Genomic DNA, 17,451 nt, shown 5'->3' on the forward strand with positions numbered 1-17,451 from the left:
CAGTGAAGGAAGTAACTGCTGATATGGTGGAACTAGCAAAAGAACCAGAATTAGAAGTGTAGCCTGAAGGTGTGACTGAATGGCTGTAATCTCATGATCAAATTTAGCGGATGAAGAGTTGCTTCTTACAGATGGGCAAAGAAAGTGGTTTTTTTTTTAGATGAACTCTACTACTGGTGAAGATGCTGTGAGCATTGTTGAAATGACAACAAAGAATTTAGAATATTACGTAAACTTGGTTGATAAAGCAGTGGAGGGTCTTGAGAGGATTCACTCCAATTTTGAAAGGAGCTCTATGAGAGTAAAATGCTATAAACAGCATCACATGCTACAGTGAAATCTTTCATGAAAGGATGAATCAATCGAAGTGGCAAGCTTCACTGTTGTCTTATTTTATGAAATTTCCACAGCCACACCAACCTTTAGAAACCATCACCTGGATTGGTCAGCAGTCATCAACATTGAGGCAAGACCCTTCTCCAGCAAAAAGATTGCTACTCAGTGGAGGCTCAGATGATCATCAACTTTTTTTTAGCAATAAATTATCTTTTAATAAAGTATGCACATTGTTATTTTAGACATGGTGCTATTGCACATTTAGTAGACTATAATATAATGTAAACATAGCTTTTATGTGCTCTGGAAAACACAAAATTTATGTGGCTAATTTTATGGCAATATTCACCTTATTGCCGTGGTCCGGAGCCAGACTTGCAATATCTTTGGGGTATGCCTGTATGATAAAAATGGACCATGGGGACTGGCACAAAATGTGCTTGCTTTGAAGCTTAAAGAGAGTTTAGAGTTAGTGTGTAGTTCTTCCAAGGGAACTTCTCTTTGGAATGGAGAGTATGACTCTAAGTTTTGAGTCCTACTGCCATTTCCTGGGAGGTAGTAAGCTGAAGTCATATAGCTGGAAACTCTGCCAAAATAAGATTATTTCTTCCAATATAGTGTTTTGTCAGGAAGAACTTGAAAAATGAATTGAAACTGGAAATCAAGTACAACTGACAATAAAGAATATTGCCCCACTAGGAACATAACAAACCATTTGCAGTTAATGGAGTCTTGATTCTGTATTTTCTTGTGTTTAATTATTGGGCTCTAGCCCAGAGAAGCCAAATTCAAAAAAAACTAAATGCCAGATACGAATAGACCCTTGATCACAAGCAATTTATTTCAACATTTGTAGTAATGATGGACTTACATTTTACTTGGTCCTCTTTACTTAATTGGCAATTATTAACTCTCACATATTATTAACTAATAAAGTTATACGATCTTTGCAGTAACTAATTCATACTTTAGGAGAAGATTGAAATAGCCATTTAAACTGTCTGTGGAGAAAATATGGCCTCACTGAACCAACTACTTGGGTGCCCTTTCAATTACAGCAAGACTCCCAGCCATTTAGGCTAAAAAGAGCTCTGGAGATTCCCTTATTCAATAGCCTCATTTCACAGGTGAGGAAAACAAGACCAGAAGAAGATGCTCCTCTTTCAGGGAATAAGTGGTTTTCAAGCTGTTTGTTCATTCAATTGTTTGTTACTTGTTCAATCTGAGCACCTATGAGCCAGATATGTATTGTTCTGAGTGCTGGGGATATTGGGACCTGCTCCCAGGGGTCTTACAGAGTGTGTATGTGGAAGAGGAATTAGAAAAGACTACACTTTTGGATTAACTAGCAATTTCACCACAGTGGTAAGTGCACTAAAGAAAAGAAGAACAAAGAAGAGAATTCTGATTGGGAGGAAGGGGGTGTTCAGGGAGAACTTTTTCAAGGAGATGACATTTCGGCTGAGGCCTGAATGATGAAAAGTCCTCATCATCTTTGTTATGATAATGGAGGAGGTTCTCACAGGTCGAGGAAGAGCCAAGCCCTGAGATAGGAGGATGACTAGTCAGTTCAGAGTAGAACACAGCTCAGTGTTAGGTGAGGGCTTCGCATGGCATATTCTGCAGGCCTTATGGGCTGAGTGAAGACCCTCAGTCTATGAAAGGTCTACAGAGGACCTGAGGGATACAATTTATATTTTTAAAATGTTTTGTTGAATGTGATGTGGAACGGTGTGGAAAAGGTGGCTAGTTATGGGGCCACCACAGCCAGCCCATATGAGAAGGATATGGTCTAGAGTAGGGTTTGTGGCAGGGCTGAGCAAGAGAAGTGAATGTGTTTAGGATATATTTTAAAGACAGAACTGGCAGGGCTGTGGTTGGATTGGATGTGGGGGTGAGGGTTAATGAGAGAGTGATTAGAAGGACTGAAGCTTTTGGTTTAAGCACATAGGTAGGGCCATTTCCTGAAATGGGAACGTCTTGAGAGGCGCAGGTTGGAGAGGGTACAGTGAAGAATCAAGGGTAATGAAGAAATAAATTGGTACTGTACAGAGACTGGAAAAAAGAAGAGTAGGCTTATTTTGATAGGGCAGTCGATGAAGGCCTCACTCGGGAGTTGACATTTAAGGTGAGAACTGAAAGGTGTGAAAAGTCAGAGAAGAACATTTCAGATAGAGGGAACCGCAGGTGCAGAGGCTCAGGGGAGGAAGTGGCTTCACAACTCAGAGGGAACCCAAGGGAGAGAGGTAATCAAAGGAGTGGTTTCCGTGTTTCATATTATAACTTAGATGTGATGGAAGAAATGTGCCTCTTTTCTCTTTTTAGCTGACCTGATTTTTCTCATAGGAGTTGAGATTGAAAGAAGGTACCAGGACTTTAAACCTGCCAATGAATCCACCTCTTTCAGATGACTCCATCACCTTTACACCCATAGCTTCCTTTATCTGGAATATTTGGATGAATTGAAAGTCTGTCTTTTAGATATATTCAATCTAAGAGTTTGTCCCTGGATATTTGTACTAAATATTGTACTAAAATATACTAAAAGCAAAAGTCAAAACATCATATTAGTTAATAGAAAATTGTTCTGATATGTGAAGTAAAAGGGAATTGAAAGCATTATTTTCAAATTGACTGTGGCACATACATTTGGCCAAACATGAGTCCAATATATCTCAACCAACTCCAGTCATTGTCTTGCACTTTGCTTTCTTTACATTTGTTCCAATAGGATTACATGCTTTGGGTGTGGATGCCAAGAAGTGACAAAAAAAGGAAGTTGGGATCATTATGGTTAACCCAAGCATGTTGGAAACCAGAGAGAGGCTGAATGCTATCATACACAGACCCATGAATCGGAGTAAGTTTGAAGCATTGACAATAATGGGTTGCAGTGTGTTTTGAAATAAACTTCTATCCATTGGGAGAGGTGAAATGAAATAAAAAATTTATCAGAAATAAAACTACTAAAAAGATTAAATTTGAATTTGACCTACAGGGATTGATCATAATTGAGGAATTTGACCTGTAGGGATAAATTGTTCAATTGAAGAAAGAATTAAAGAATTTGATCCACAGGAACATATTGGTCAATTAATCTGAATGTTCTTTCCTGGCTCTTCACACATTTTAGATCTCATCCTAAATATCAACTCCTGAGTGAGGCCTTCGTTTAGCGCTGTATCAAAGTGGCTTTTTTTTTTTTTTTTTGAGACAAGGTCTTGCTCTGTCACCCAGGCTGAGAGTGAAGTGGTGCAATAATGACTGACTGTAACCTGCACCTCCTGGGCTCAAGCGATCCTCCTTCCTCAGTTTCCCAAGTAGCTGGGACTACAGGCACATGCTGCCATGCCCGGCTAATTAAATTTTCTATCTTTTTTTTCTTTTTTTTTTTTTTTTGGTAGAAATGATGTCTTCCTGTGTTTCCCAGGCTGGTTTCAAACTCGTTTGCTCAAGTGTTCCTCATGCCTTGGCCTCCCAAAGTGCTGGGATTACAGATGTGAACCACCACATCTGGCAGGATTATTTTTTTTTTCCTGATCTCCATATCTATTTATTTTTTCTTTCCGTTTTGAGACACGGTCTCACTCTGTTGTTGCCCAGGCTGGAATGCAGTGAAGCTATCATGGCTCATTGCAGCCTTGATCTCCTGGGCCCAGGCGATCCTCCCGCCTCACCCTCTAATGTAGCTGGGACCAAAGGCATGTGCCACCACATCTGGCTAAGTTTTTAAATTTTTTGCAGAGACAGGGTCTCACTTTATTGCTCAGACTGGTCTTGAACTCCTGGCCTCAAGCATTCCTCCTGCCTCAGCCTCCCAAAGTGCTGAGATTATAGGTGTGAGCCACTGTGCCAGGCCTATTTTGTCTAATAAATAAATCCTCACCCTACCTATAATCTCCCCAACCTGTTCCTCTCTAGACTTCCCATCCTAGGAAATGGTCCTACCTAGTTGCTCAAGTTCCCTCCTTGGTTGTCTCTTCCTTAGAGAACTTTCAGATTTTTATCTCTTCACCTGCTCCTCTCCTAGATGGACTGGGAGGCTCATGTGACCTCAAGGTGGCAGAGAAGAGAGGCCAAGTTGCTCTATTGCACTCCAACTGCACCAGTCCCCATGGTGATGCTATTTGTCTGTCTAGTCAGGTGGTGGAGTTTGGGGGTGCTTTGCTGCCCTGACTTTGGAGAACTTAGTCTGTTCTCTGGGCTCAGTCGGCCTGGACTTCCTTTCTGTAGACTCATTCTCTCCTCAGTTTTCTTGGTGCTGCTGTTCTTTCTTTCTAAGGTCTGAGGGGCCCTGGGACCCCCAGCTTAAGATTCTTCAGGGTCACCTCACTAATGATGTGTGGCATCTTTGCAAACGGAAATATAAGCTTCTTTCCACCACCTTCATGAGGCAGGCAGGAACCTGTAGGTCTCTTCCGTGACACCCGAGAGCCAAAGAAGACTCTGGGTAAGCAAGCCCTCTTACTATCTACCCATACTGTGTTGCCTATTTTTACTTTGCTGTGGCCATTCATTGTTGTCCCTCTATGTGATGATATCTTTCCAGAGTGAATCTGAAAGTGGCAACAGCACCTCTACTCTTGGCTTTCCTCTTGACCCTTGTCCCACCTTATACTTCTTTGATCTTATGAGCTAAGGAGGTTTGGTAGTGATCCATAACACATACACATCTGACAATTTGCTTTCCCTAAATCTCCTTTCTCTCTTTCTAGCAAACTCCCTGAGCTGGAAGGGGTATATTCTCCTCTTTCTCCTTATGGTTGTTTTAAAACAAGTCTGAAAAATTTTTGAAACTAAAAAAGGTGCAGTCCATGTCACCTCCCTTGACACTGGGTGGGCCTTTGTGACTTTCTTGATGAAAGGAATATGGCAAAAGTGATGCTGCATGCTATGCTTTGAGTTTGTCCCCACCGAAACTTATGTTGGAATTTGGTCCCCGAAGGCCAGGCGTGGTGGCTTACGCCTGTAATTCCAGCACTTTGGGAGGCTGAGGCAGGAGGATCACGAGGTCAGGAGATCGAGACCATCCTGGCTAACACGGTGAAACCCCATCTCTACTAAAAATACAAAAAAATAGCCAGGCGTGGTGGCAGGCACCTGTAGTCCCAGCTACTCAGGAGGCTGAGGCAGGAGAATGGCGTGAACCTGGGAGGCAGAGCTTGCAGTGAGCTGAGATCACGCCACTGCACTCCAGCCTGGGCGACAGAGCCAGACTCCATCTCAAAAAAAAAAAAAAAAAAGAAAGAAAGAAAGAAAGAAATTTGGTCTCCTATGTGGTGGTATTGGGAAGTAGGGCCTAGTGGGAGGTGTTTGGGTCATGGGGGAAGATCCCTTATGAATGTCTTGGTGCTACCTCAAAGTAGTAAGTTCTTGCTGTGGTGATATTAGATTAGTTGCTGTGGGAGTGGGTTGTTATACAGCCAGGATGTTTCTTAGATTTTGCCTTTTCACTCATACCCACTTCCCCTTTGACCTTCCATGATGTTTTGACCTAGTTCAAAAGTCCTCACCAGAAACTGAACAGATGCTGAGACAATAATTCTTGAACTTCCCAGCCTAGAGAACAATGAGCTAAATAAACCTTTTTTCTTTATAAATCATCTAGCTTCTGTTATTTTGTCACAGCAACACAAAACAGACTAAGATACTGTGTGATGTCAGGTTGAACTAGGAAAGGCCCCGCCATTTCCACCAGTTTCTCTTAGGACTTGCTCTCAGAGCTTTCCGATCCCCTGTAAGGAGTCCAGCTATCCTGAGACCTCCATTTGGGGAGACCATGTGGAGAAAGAATGAGACCTGAGGAGTGTGTGCTATCAGCTGTTCAGTTGCATCCAGCGCAGGAGCTGATGTGAGCCAAGAATCCTTAAAGATGATGCCAGCTCAGCCACTGTCTGATGGCAACCACAAGAGATACTCTGAGAACCACCTGGCTAAGCCATTCAATGCCCAGATTCACGAGCAAAATAAATGCTTGCCCTTGTTTTAAGTCATTCATTTGGGATAGTTTGCTAATAGGTGACTGAAGCATCCACTCTCCCTACAGCTCACATTCTTACCATCCTGCTTCATTTCTTAAGTTGTCACTATGCTATGACTCATCATTAAACCTCCAAGTAGGGTGACCAGTCACCTGATTTGCATGGGACTGAGGGAGTTCTCAAAATTTGAGACTTTCATTGATAAAACTGAGAAAGTCCTGGGCAAATCAAGATGAGGTGGCCACTCCAACTCCAAGATTTGCTTTTTTTAAAATAAAAAGGTAGCTGAAAGAATTTAGAGATTTCAGAATTATTACTTCACTATAAATTTTTAAAATAGGTAGTGTTGGGCATAGAGGCTGACCCTGTTTTCTAAGTGGTATCTGCCCTCCTAAAGGAATAGATGCTATGTAAATGAGTGGGCTAGCAGAGTCAAAGATAATTATAGGATATGAAAATACACTTGAAAGTATTTCAAAAATATATCATAACATAGAGATGGGGAAATGATCCAGACAGAGTCACTGACTTGCCAAGGACAAACAGTGACAAGGTCATGATTTGGAATGCAGATATTAGAACTTCAGTCTGGGGTACTTATCTCCAAATTATATCAGTTCTCATTCTTACCAATATTCACCATGTAAGTAGGGTATAATATTCAACCATAGAGAATATTTAGACTGAGGGAGAGATGTCTTTGCTGTAAAATAGTTCACCATCTTCCCATCTAGGTGGCACAGGTTAGACTGAAATCCAATCTCAACCAAGACTGAGTAAACGAAGAACAAGAAAATACATCTTACTTAAAACAAAACCCCAAACCAACTTCGGGTCTATTTTTGAAATGGAGGGTTTGACAATTTCATTATAAATGATAGTGCAAAATTGTAGGCTCTGGTACTGCTGTCTCAGAAGAAGCCCAGTTAACTGTGGGTTAACTTAGGGCTCTTCAAGGAAGTGAAGGATAGGGAGGCTTCCAACAAGCAGCAGGGCTGGTATAACTGGATACAGGCAAAGGAGCCTTCCTGGGTGTGGTTTTTTGGCAAAGAAACCCAGACTGCCTTGGCAAATGAATACTAGGCTGGAAATTAGTTGGGGGAGTGGGAGGAGATGGGTGGAAAGGAGGGTGGGGAAGGAGAACATTACCTTGAGGTCTGATGTGGCAGGAAAGTCTACTACCTGCTTGCCCCACCTCTGTTCAGAAAATGTGTGTGGTGCGTTTGCATATGGGTTCTGGGTGTACCTAACAAATAGAGTAGAACTTTTTTCAAAGAAGGCAAATTGCTTGCTACTATTACTGTAGTGCCATGGCTACCCAATCACCAAGCCCATCTTTTCCAAGAAGGCCAGGAGGAAACTGTCTGACCAGCACAGCTAATACGATGGTGAGGCCATGAGTCAGACACTGATTAGATTCAGCTGATATGTGAACAGCTGTGAGTTGCATTTCATATTATGATTAAAGAAAAATTTCTATAATTTTACACAACCTTTGGACTCATTCATGCAAAGCTGAAAGTTAAAAAAAAAACAATGAGTGAAAACTCTTGGGGTGGGATAACCTTTCAAAATTTTAAACATTTGCTTTTATTCTGTATTTCCTCCTTTCCTTTCCTTCCACTCAAATAGGTAGTTAAGCCTGTTCTTTGCTTCCATGGAGGAATATAGTTAGGGCAAAAAGGTGAAATAGTCTACATGTTTTCCTGGCATTGGAAGAATAGGTGAGGTCAACATATTGGCCAGAAACCCGCAAGGGAAAAGATTCCTCTGAGACCAGTGCTGGAAGATTTCCCGGGGTTGGAAGGAGGAAACACAGAAGAACAGAGAGCTCTGAAGTTCTGGGGCAGAGAAGAAACATGCCCTTGTGAAAGTTGTCAGACTCAAAATGGAGTCACTAATGTTAAAACAGCAATAGCAACAATAACAACCCTGGCAAATAGAGGTGGGGAAGGCTGTGAGGAGAAGGTATTCAATCTTGTATGCCTGATAACAAAAGTATCATAAAAGACTGCAAAAACCTCGCACAAAGGTCATTGCAACCTTACACACACAAAAATATTTTTGCAACGACATCTGCCCAGCAACTGCCTGTTTAACCTTGGGTTGGTATCACCTTTTTGTTTGTTTGTTTGTGTTTTAGAGATAGGGTCTCACTGTGTTGCTCAGGCTGGTCTCAAAATCTTGGGCTTAAGCTAGTCTCCTGCCTCAGCCTCCAGAGTAGCTGGGACTACAGGTGCGCACCACTGAGCCCAACTAATCTTTTGTTATTGATCTTTGTAGACAAGGATAATTTTTTTCAAAACAATTATGTAATCTTCCTAATTTTTTCCTTTAAAAATCTTTGTCTTCCTTTACCTCCCTGAATATACACGTAGTTTACTATGGCAGACGTATTCCCATTGCAATTCTCTATTCTCAAATAAACATCATTTTTTCTAATAGAGCCTCTCTTAATTTGTTACTTAGGTTGACATTCTGAATCTTTCAACATTCATTCATTCAACTTTTTTTACACCAGGCACTGTTTCAAGAGCAGTGAACAAATAGATAAAATTAGAACAAATGCCCTCATGAAGCTTACATTTTAGTGAATTTCAAAACGTATGAGATTCTTATGTCAGACATTATTCTAAATGCTTGGTATGTTTTCTTCTCACAACAACCCCTTGAGTTAGATACTATATTCCCAGCTTACAAATGAAGAAAGTGAGACAGAGAAAGAAGATATAATTTGCTGATCTCACAGCTAGTAAGTAGCAGGGCTGGAATTAGAACCCAGATAAACCGGCTTCATTTATTTTAACTGCTATGGTACTCTTGCTAAACTTTTAGGCAGGGTTTTGGGAGGGTGGCAAGACACTAGAGTTGCGAAGGCTGCTTGCGGCAGTTTTACAGAGAATTTCATGCCCCAGATAGGTCAGGGTAGGAGTGGAAAGACCCTGAAATTCCAGGGTCCTCCACTGTGGATGATAAATGTCTCAGAGGCAGCCTACCTTTCCCTGAATGTCTTCCACTGCCTGAGTCTGAGACAGCAGCTTGACCAGAGGGGAAGAGCCCTGAGGTCTGAAGTTGTGTTTCCTCCCTGCTTAGCAGGATGTGCACTCAAAATAGAAATTAGACTGTGTTAAAATAATAGAGATAATAAAATAGAAAGAATTGTTAAAGTAAGATGAAATTGCGGGGCACAGTGACACATACCTGTAGTTCCAGCTCCTCAGGAGGCAGAGGCAGGAGGAACACTTGAGCCCAGAAGTTTGAGTCCAGCCAGGGCAACATAGTGTGAGACCCCATGTCTCTTAAAAAAAAAAAAAAAAGATAAAACAGAATAATTTCTTTTTTCAACTCTGAGTTTGCTGATTAAGGTCCTCCGGGAAGCATGGGATTAGAGAGCTATGTGTGGATAGTCCCAATCTCAGTCTCACATTTCTCCCTCTAGTATTACGGCATTGTTGAAGGAGGATCTAGGATTTCAATGTTGCTAAAGATGAAAGCTTAATCAAATAAGACTATTAACTCCTTTTTACAGAGAAATTAGTTTGAATTTACATGACTGTGGCAGACTATGTAACTGTCAACATTTCACTAAAAAATACATGTACACTCTATGGATGTGGACCAAGATGGTGGACTAGAAAGCTCCACTAATCGCTCCCCCTGCAAGGATACCTAATTAACAACTATCTGCATGGAAAAATCACTTTAATGAGAACCAAAAATTAGATGAGCACTCGCAGTACCTAGTTTTAACCTCATGTCTCTGAAAGAGGCACTGAAGAGGTAGAAAAAACAGCCTTGAATTGACAACACCTGGCCTGCCCCATCCCCTAGCAGTGGCGGCATGGTACTGAGAGCCTTTCTGTGAGCTAGGGAAAGGGGAACACAGGAATTGTGAGGCACTAAACTCAGTCTTGCTCTGTTATAGCAGAAAGAAAAACTGTACCAAACTCAGTTGATGCCTGCCCATGGAGGAAGCATTTAAATCAGCCATAGCCAGAGGGGAATCACTGATCCCAGCGGCTAGAACTTGAGTTCCACAAGCCTCACCACTGTGGGCTAAAGTGTTCTGTGGCTCTACATAAGCTTGAAAGGCAGTCTAGGACATGAGGACTGCAACACCTAGGGAAGTCCTAGGACTGAACTGAGCCCAGGTCAGTGGACTGGGCGGGGGAAGTGGGGTGGGGGTGGGGGGGCATGTGACATACTGAGATACCAGCTGGAACAGCCAAAAGAGTGCTGGCATCAGCCTTCCCCTAAACCCACGCTGCACAACTTGCAGCTCCAAAATAAACACCTTTCTTCCACTTGAGGAGAGGAGTGGGAAGAGTGAGGAAGACTTTGTCTTGCATCTTGGATACCAGCTCAGCCACAGCAGGATAGGGCACCAGTTAGAGGTGTGAGGTCCCCTTTCCAGGCCCTAGCTGCCTGATGACATTTCTAGACACACCCTGGGCCAGAAGGGAATCCACTGCCTTGAAGGGAAGGACTCAGCCATGGCAGGATTCACCACCTGCTAACTGAAGAGCCTATGGGCCCTGAATAACCAGCAGCAATGCTCAGGTAATATTAATACATCCAGGGCCTTGAGTGAGCCTCTGAGACTTGCTGACTTCAGGTGATACTCAGCACATTCCCAACTGTGGTGCCTATTGGGTGAGACTCCTTCTGCTTGAGAAAATAGAAGGAAATGTAAAGGGGACTTTGCCTTGCACTTTGAATACCAGTTTGGCCACAGCAGGGTAGAGTACCCAGAGGGGTCTTGAGGTCACTGATTCTAGGATTTGCCTATTGGATGGCATTTCTGGACCTGCCCTGGGCAGAGGGGAGCCTGCTACCCTGAAGGGTGAGTCTGATGCCAGGCAGCATTCACCACAAGCTGACTGAAGAGCCCTTGGGCCTTAAGGAAACATCAGTGGCAATCTGGCTGTACTCTCTGTGGGCCTGTGGTGGTAGTAGCTATGAGGTAAGGCTCCTCTGCCTTTGCAAAGGAGAAGGAAAAGTGGGAAGAACTGTGTCTTGTGGTTTGAGTGCCAGCTTAGCTGCAGTACAATAGAACACCAGTTATATTTCTAAGGTTTTTGACTGTGGTCCCTGGCTCCTGGATGGCACATCTGGACCTTCCCAGGGACTACGGGAACTTACTTCCCTGAAGGGAAGGATACAGGCTTGGCAGCCTTTGCCATTACGGATTGTAGAGCCCAAGGGCCTTGAGTGAACATAGACAGTAACCAGGGAGTGGCTAGAGTAGGCCTTGAGTGAAACCCAATGCTGTGCTGCTTAAAGTCTGACGAGGCACAGTTTTAATGGTGGTGGCCACAAGTGTGCCTGTGTCATGTCACCTCCAGTTCCAAGTGGATCAGAACAGAGAGAGACCCAGTGTCTTTGGGAGAAAGTAAGAGAAAAGAGCAAGAGTCTCCGCCTGATGATCCAGAAAATTATTCTGGATCTTTTCCAAGACCAGCAAGTTGGTACCTCGACAAATCTGCAAGAACCACAGCATTACTGGGCTTGGGGTGCCCCCAAAACAGATACAGCTTAGTTCACAACACCCAAGTCCTTTCAAATATCTGGAAAGCCTTCCCAAGAAGGATGGGTACAAACAAGCCCAGGCTGTGAAGACTACAATAAACACCTAATTCTTCAATACCCAGCCACAGATGGACATCTACAAGTATCAAAACCATCCAGGAAAACATGGCCTCACCAAATGAACTAAATAAAGCATCAGGGAACCAGTCCTGGAGAAACAGATATATGACCCTTCAGATAGAGAATTCAAAATAGCTGCATTGAGAAAACTCAAAGAAATTCAAGATAACATAGAGAAGGAATTTAGAATTTTATTAGATAAATTTAACAAAAATATTGAAATAATTAAAAAGAATCAGGCAGAAATTCTGGAGTTGAAAAATGCATTGGGCATACTGAAGAATGCATCAGAATCCTTTAATAACATAATTTGTCAAGCAGAAGAAAGAATTTGTGAGCTTGAAGACATGCTAAATAAAAATACACAGACTGAGGAGGCAAAAGAAAAAAGATTAACAAACAATAAAGCACACCTACAAGATCTAGAAAATGGCCTTAAAACAAAATCTAAGGATTATCTCCTTAAAGAGGAGGTAGAGAAAGAGATAAGGGTAGCAAGTTTCTTCAAAGGGATAATAACAGATAACTTCCCAAACCTAGATAAAGATACCAATATCCAAGTACAAGAAGGTTATAGAACACCAAGTAGATTTAACCCAGAGAAGACTACCTCAAGGCTTTTAATAATCAAACTCCCAAAAGGTCAAGGATAAAGAAAGGATCCTAAAAGCAGCAAGAGAAAAGAAACAAATAACATACAAGGAGCTCCAATATGTTTGGCAACAGACTTTTTAGTGGAAACCTTAAAGGATAGGGGAGAGTGATATGACATATTTAAAGTGCTGAAGGTATAAAAATTTTTCTGTAGAATACTATATCCAGTAAAAATATCCTTCAAACATGAAGAAATACAGATTTTCCCAGACAAACAAAAGCTGTGGGATTTCATCAACACCAAATCTGTCCAACAAGAAATGCTAAAGGGAGCACTCGAATCAAAGAAAAGGATGTTAATAAGCAATAAGAAATCACCGGAAGGTACAAAACTCGCTGGTAATAGTAAGTACAAAGAAAAACACAGAATATTATAACACTGTAACTGTGGTGTAAACTACCCTTATCTTAAGTAGAAAGGCTAAACAGCTAATCAATCAAAAATAATAACTAAAATAACTTTTCAGAACATAGATAGTACAATAAGATACAAATAGAAACAACAAAAAGTTAAAAAGTGGGGGAATAAAGTTATAGCATATAGCTTTTATTAGCTTTCCTTTTGCTTGCTTGTTTATGCAAACAGTGTTGTTATCAGGTTTAAAAAATGGGTTATAAGACAGTATTTGCAAACCTCACGGTAAACTCAAGCCAGAAAACACACAAAGAATACACACACACACAAAAAAGCAAGAGAAACTAAATTATGTAGCCAGAGAAAATCACCTTCGCTAAAAGGAAAACAGAAAGAAAAAGAAAGAAGGAAGAGAAGATCACAAAACAATGAGAATATAAACAACAAAATGGCAGGATAAGTCCTTACTTATCAATAACAATATTGAATGCAAATGGACTAAACTCTCCAAACAAAAGACATGGAGTGGCCGAATGGATAAAAACCATCAACAGCAACACCAACAACAACAAACAACAACCACCAAAAAATAAGACCCAATTACCTGTTGCCTTCAAGAAATACACATCACCTATAAAGACACACAGACTGAAAACAAAGGGATGGAAAGAGATATTCCATGCCAGTGGAAACCAAAAAACAGCAGAAGTAGCTATACTTATATCAGACAAAATAGATACAAACAGAAAAACTATAAGAGGCAAAGAAGGTTACTATATTATGATAAAGGGGTTAATTCAGCAAGAAGATATAACAATTATATATGCACCCAACACTGGATCACCCAGGTATATAAAGCAAATTTTATTAGAGCTAAAGAGAGAGATAGACCCTAATACAATAATAACTTGAGACTTCAATACCCCACTTTCAGCACTGGACTGATCTGCATACAGAAAACCAACTAAGAAACATTGGACTTAATCTGTACTATAGACATAATTGATATTTATAGGACATTTTATCCAGTGGCTACAGAATACACATTCTTTTCCTCAGCACATGGCACATGCTTCTCTTCAGGAGATGTAACTACTTCTGACTCCAAGTAAGTGTTTCAATAACACCCTGTGCAGATTTCAAGCATTAAATTTAATTCATGTTATTGTCATTATCTATATGTCTGTTTACCAAACTGGATATTGGGCTTTTCATGTCATTTTAGTATCTTCTGTCTTTGTATTCACACAGTAAGTGTAGTGTCTGAGGTGTTGTAAGTCCTTCACAAATATTTGTTACAGACGTGCATTTGTTGAGGAAAGAACTCATGTGGTTTATTTGATCACATAATGAGAGCTTTGTACTACTTTCTGTTTTCCCTGGCTTGCCAAAAAAGTTCAAGCCAAATTTCATGCTCTGTGACAATAGCTATCTTATCCTAACTCCAAAAGATATTTTTAACTTTTGTTTTTATTTTAATTAAGCTAACTACATGTTTTCATCTAAATGATCTTAAATGCATTTTGGAACTATAAGGAATATAAATTATAAATAAATACACTTAGCAAATTTTGGCTCATCTCTATGTTGAAGGAAGATCCAATCAATGCCTCTCACCATAATGAAACATTAAGAAACATCAAGTAGTAATAACTGTTAGATAAACAGGCAAAGGTATTATGTGTTATGCTTATGAATAGACAAGGCAAATAGAGATTACTCAAAGAGTAGACTGGAGATTTATAAACTATAAACAGACATATTTACATGGCTAGAGTTGCTGAGATGATATTATGCAGTGAGGAGAATCATGTGTTGAAAACATTCGTTTTACTTTTAGTTATGTATTGGTTGTTTTGCTACTTAGGAGAAAGACAAAAGGATCCTCAGAGGAGAAGGAGATTGTAAACCTGGTGAGACAGCTGCGTAGTGGCCCAGTTATGAGAAAAGCAGAGGTCAGATGCAGGTACCAAGGTCAGGCAACAGAATCCAAAAGGTACACTTCTATCACTATGAGAGAAAAAGAGTATTAGATTTGAGATTGGAGAATCTCAATGATCCAAGGAAATTATCAGTTGCTTTGGATAGTTACAGTGACATAAATCCATAGGAATATTATTTTGTGAAGTAAGGAGCATATTCGTTGTCAAATTACTCTTGGTTTTGGTACAGGCTTACCAAAAGGCTGAAGGCTAGAGTGAAATGGGAAGACAGAAAACAACAGGAGGGAAAAGGAAAATCAAAAGGCATGATGACAAGGCAGAGCTTTATTTATTAAAGTTATACTTTGGAAAATTTGAGAGAGTAAAGGAGTTGATCATTTTCCTGAACTGTAAACAGACCATTACTTACAAAGTAAATAGCACTTTCTAGATGAAAACAAACTACTGAAATAATGAACAAAGAAGCAGTCATTTCACCATCAAGTGAGTCAATATTTGCTTTTTATGGTAACCAGAAACATCTGGGTTTGTTTTTTAATCTTAATGGTATAAATTTTAATGACAAAGATTATTTAGCCTTTAGTAAAAAATTGGAAATTCCTACAGTGAAGTTTCCTCTTAGAAATGGACTCCAGTTTTAGAATGAAAAGTGCCCTAACTTAACACTTATTTGTTTGTCAAGGTTGATGAGACTATCTAGACATTGTGAAATGGAAAAGGAATATGCCCACAGAGAAGGCTGGCGTCTGCACTGGGAAAGGAAACTTAGAGGCAGTTGCTGGGCTTGGCCTGTGGTAAGAGTTCTTGTCCTTGACACCTGCTCTCAGAGGTCAAAAAACTTTTGGCCTTCCTGAGGCCATTTGGGGAGTCTGAAACTTCCAAATTCATTATTAATATTGAATTGTGAGATTTCACATAAAAATCCACATTTCTGATTTCTTTTAAAAAATCGGATAACATTCCAGCATAGCAACTATCAATAGGAACTGAATAGAAGCTGCTCATTTGGGACAGAGCCAGGTCGTGATTGTCCCTTCCCTAACCCCACAATTTTTGCCAGACATGGAGGCTGAGTTGCCATCTATCAAAATGATTGCACAGCTGTTTGCTTTATTATAGAATTAATAAAATATTGAAGCATTTCTTTTTTCTCAATGTTCAGTTTTCTTTAATGACCCTCATCTCCCTACAGCACAGGTTCAGGTAGCTGGGTGATGGCAAGAGATGTTCACTTGACAATTTTGCCCTGATTGAAGGCTTTGCCCACATGCTGGAAGGCTCTATACCAGGAAAAGTACTCTTGAACCTGTATCTGGGTCTCATCACTGCCAGGATCCAGTTTCTGCTACATGTATGACTCGTAGTCCACCTGCCAATCTGGACTCAGGGGAAAGGCAAGCTCCTGGCCTCTGAAGACCCAGATTCCAGAAATGGAGCTACTATCGTTGGTTCCAAAGAGGATGACACGGCAAAGGTGTTCTTCCTCAGCTTGTCTAGTCACTGGAACATTTCAGTGATGAGGTTGCAGCTCATGAAGGTCTGGGTGAGCTCTTCAGGGAAGTGATACTCAGAGTACCATAGGGACCAGCCATCCTTAACAGAGTGCTTCCAAAAATATGGCAGTGACACAGTGTGTCCTCACTGGAGCACTTGGGTGTAAATTCACCCAACACAAAGGTACCCTTGGGCAGCTGAGCAAAGAGGCCCTTGGCCTTGGGCTCAGCAGCCGGTGCCTGCTCACATTCATCCATCTCCTCCTCAGAGCAAGGGAAGCCACACTTTTTCCTCTTTCTGTTCAGCCTGAGGCATCTGCTTCTCTTTTAATGAACCTTTCCCTTTCCATGGGTGTCGTTTTTAGTCGGGCCGTCTGTAGAATTTTTAGCATCAAACTGGGCCATCTTCTCACACAGTTTCACTTATTCCAAGACAGCCCGCAACTGGGTCTGGTTAATGCAGATAAGGAGCCAAGGGTTGATACTGAGAAAGGCTTGGTGGAAAGAAGGCTCCAGCACCTGCTTATAGAGCCATAACAAGGTGCAGACAACTGTGATGTCAGCCGGTTACTCATTCACCCACCAGAAAAGTCCTCATCTTCAAGTGAGCATCCAGCAGCTCCAGAATTCACCTCATGTCCTCTTTTGCATTCTTAGTGGCCTATTTGTTGTGGTGCACGATGCCCAAGGTAGGGAACAACCAAGTACTGGCTAAGGGCACTATATTGTTATCAGCAAAGCCTACCCGCTGCACCACCTGGGCTTCTGCTTCTGGAGTACTTTCCTGCAGCTCCTTATTGCTCACACAGTAGGTGATGACATTACTCTTAAACACACAGGCTCCACTGTCACCATCAAATGCTGGAATCTTGCCAGCAGGAAATTTGCAAAGAAATTTAGGGTTGTGGTTGGTTTGGCCAAAGTGGAAGTGGGGATGGTGCAGAGAGCATGCAGACCTGAGCCATGCTGTATTGAGCAGTGATGAGGGCTTTGAAGGCCCTCCAGTTTTCAGGATATGTGTACAGGATCTAAGCCATCAT

At 41.2% G+C, this 17,451-nt stretch overlaps 1 pseudogene; it reads right to left on the reverse strand.

Moving 5' to 3' along the window:
- Nucleotides 1–16,146: 16,146 nt before the first annotated feature.
- Nucleotides 16,147–17,451, reverse strand: LOC101133963 (elongation factor 1-gamma-like; annotated as a pseudogene).

The sequence above is a fragment of the Gorilla gorilla genome, chromosome 2 (assembly GCF_029281585.2).
Source record: "Gorilla gorilla gorilla isolate KB3781 chromosome 2, NHGRI_mGorGor1-v2.1_pri, whole genome shotgun sequence".
Lineage (NCBI taxonomy): Eukaryota > Metazoa > Chordata > Mammalia > Primates > Hominidae > Gorilla > Gorilla gorilla.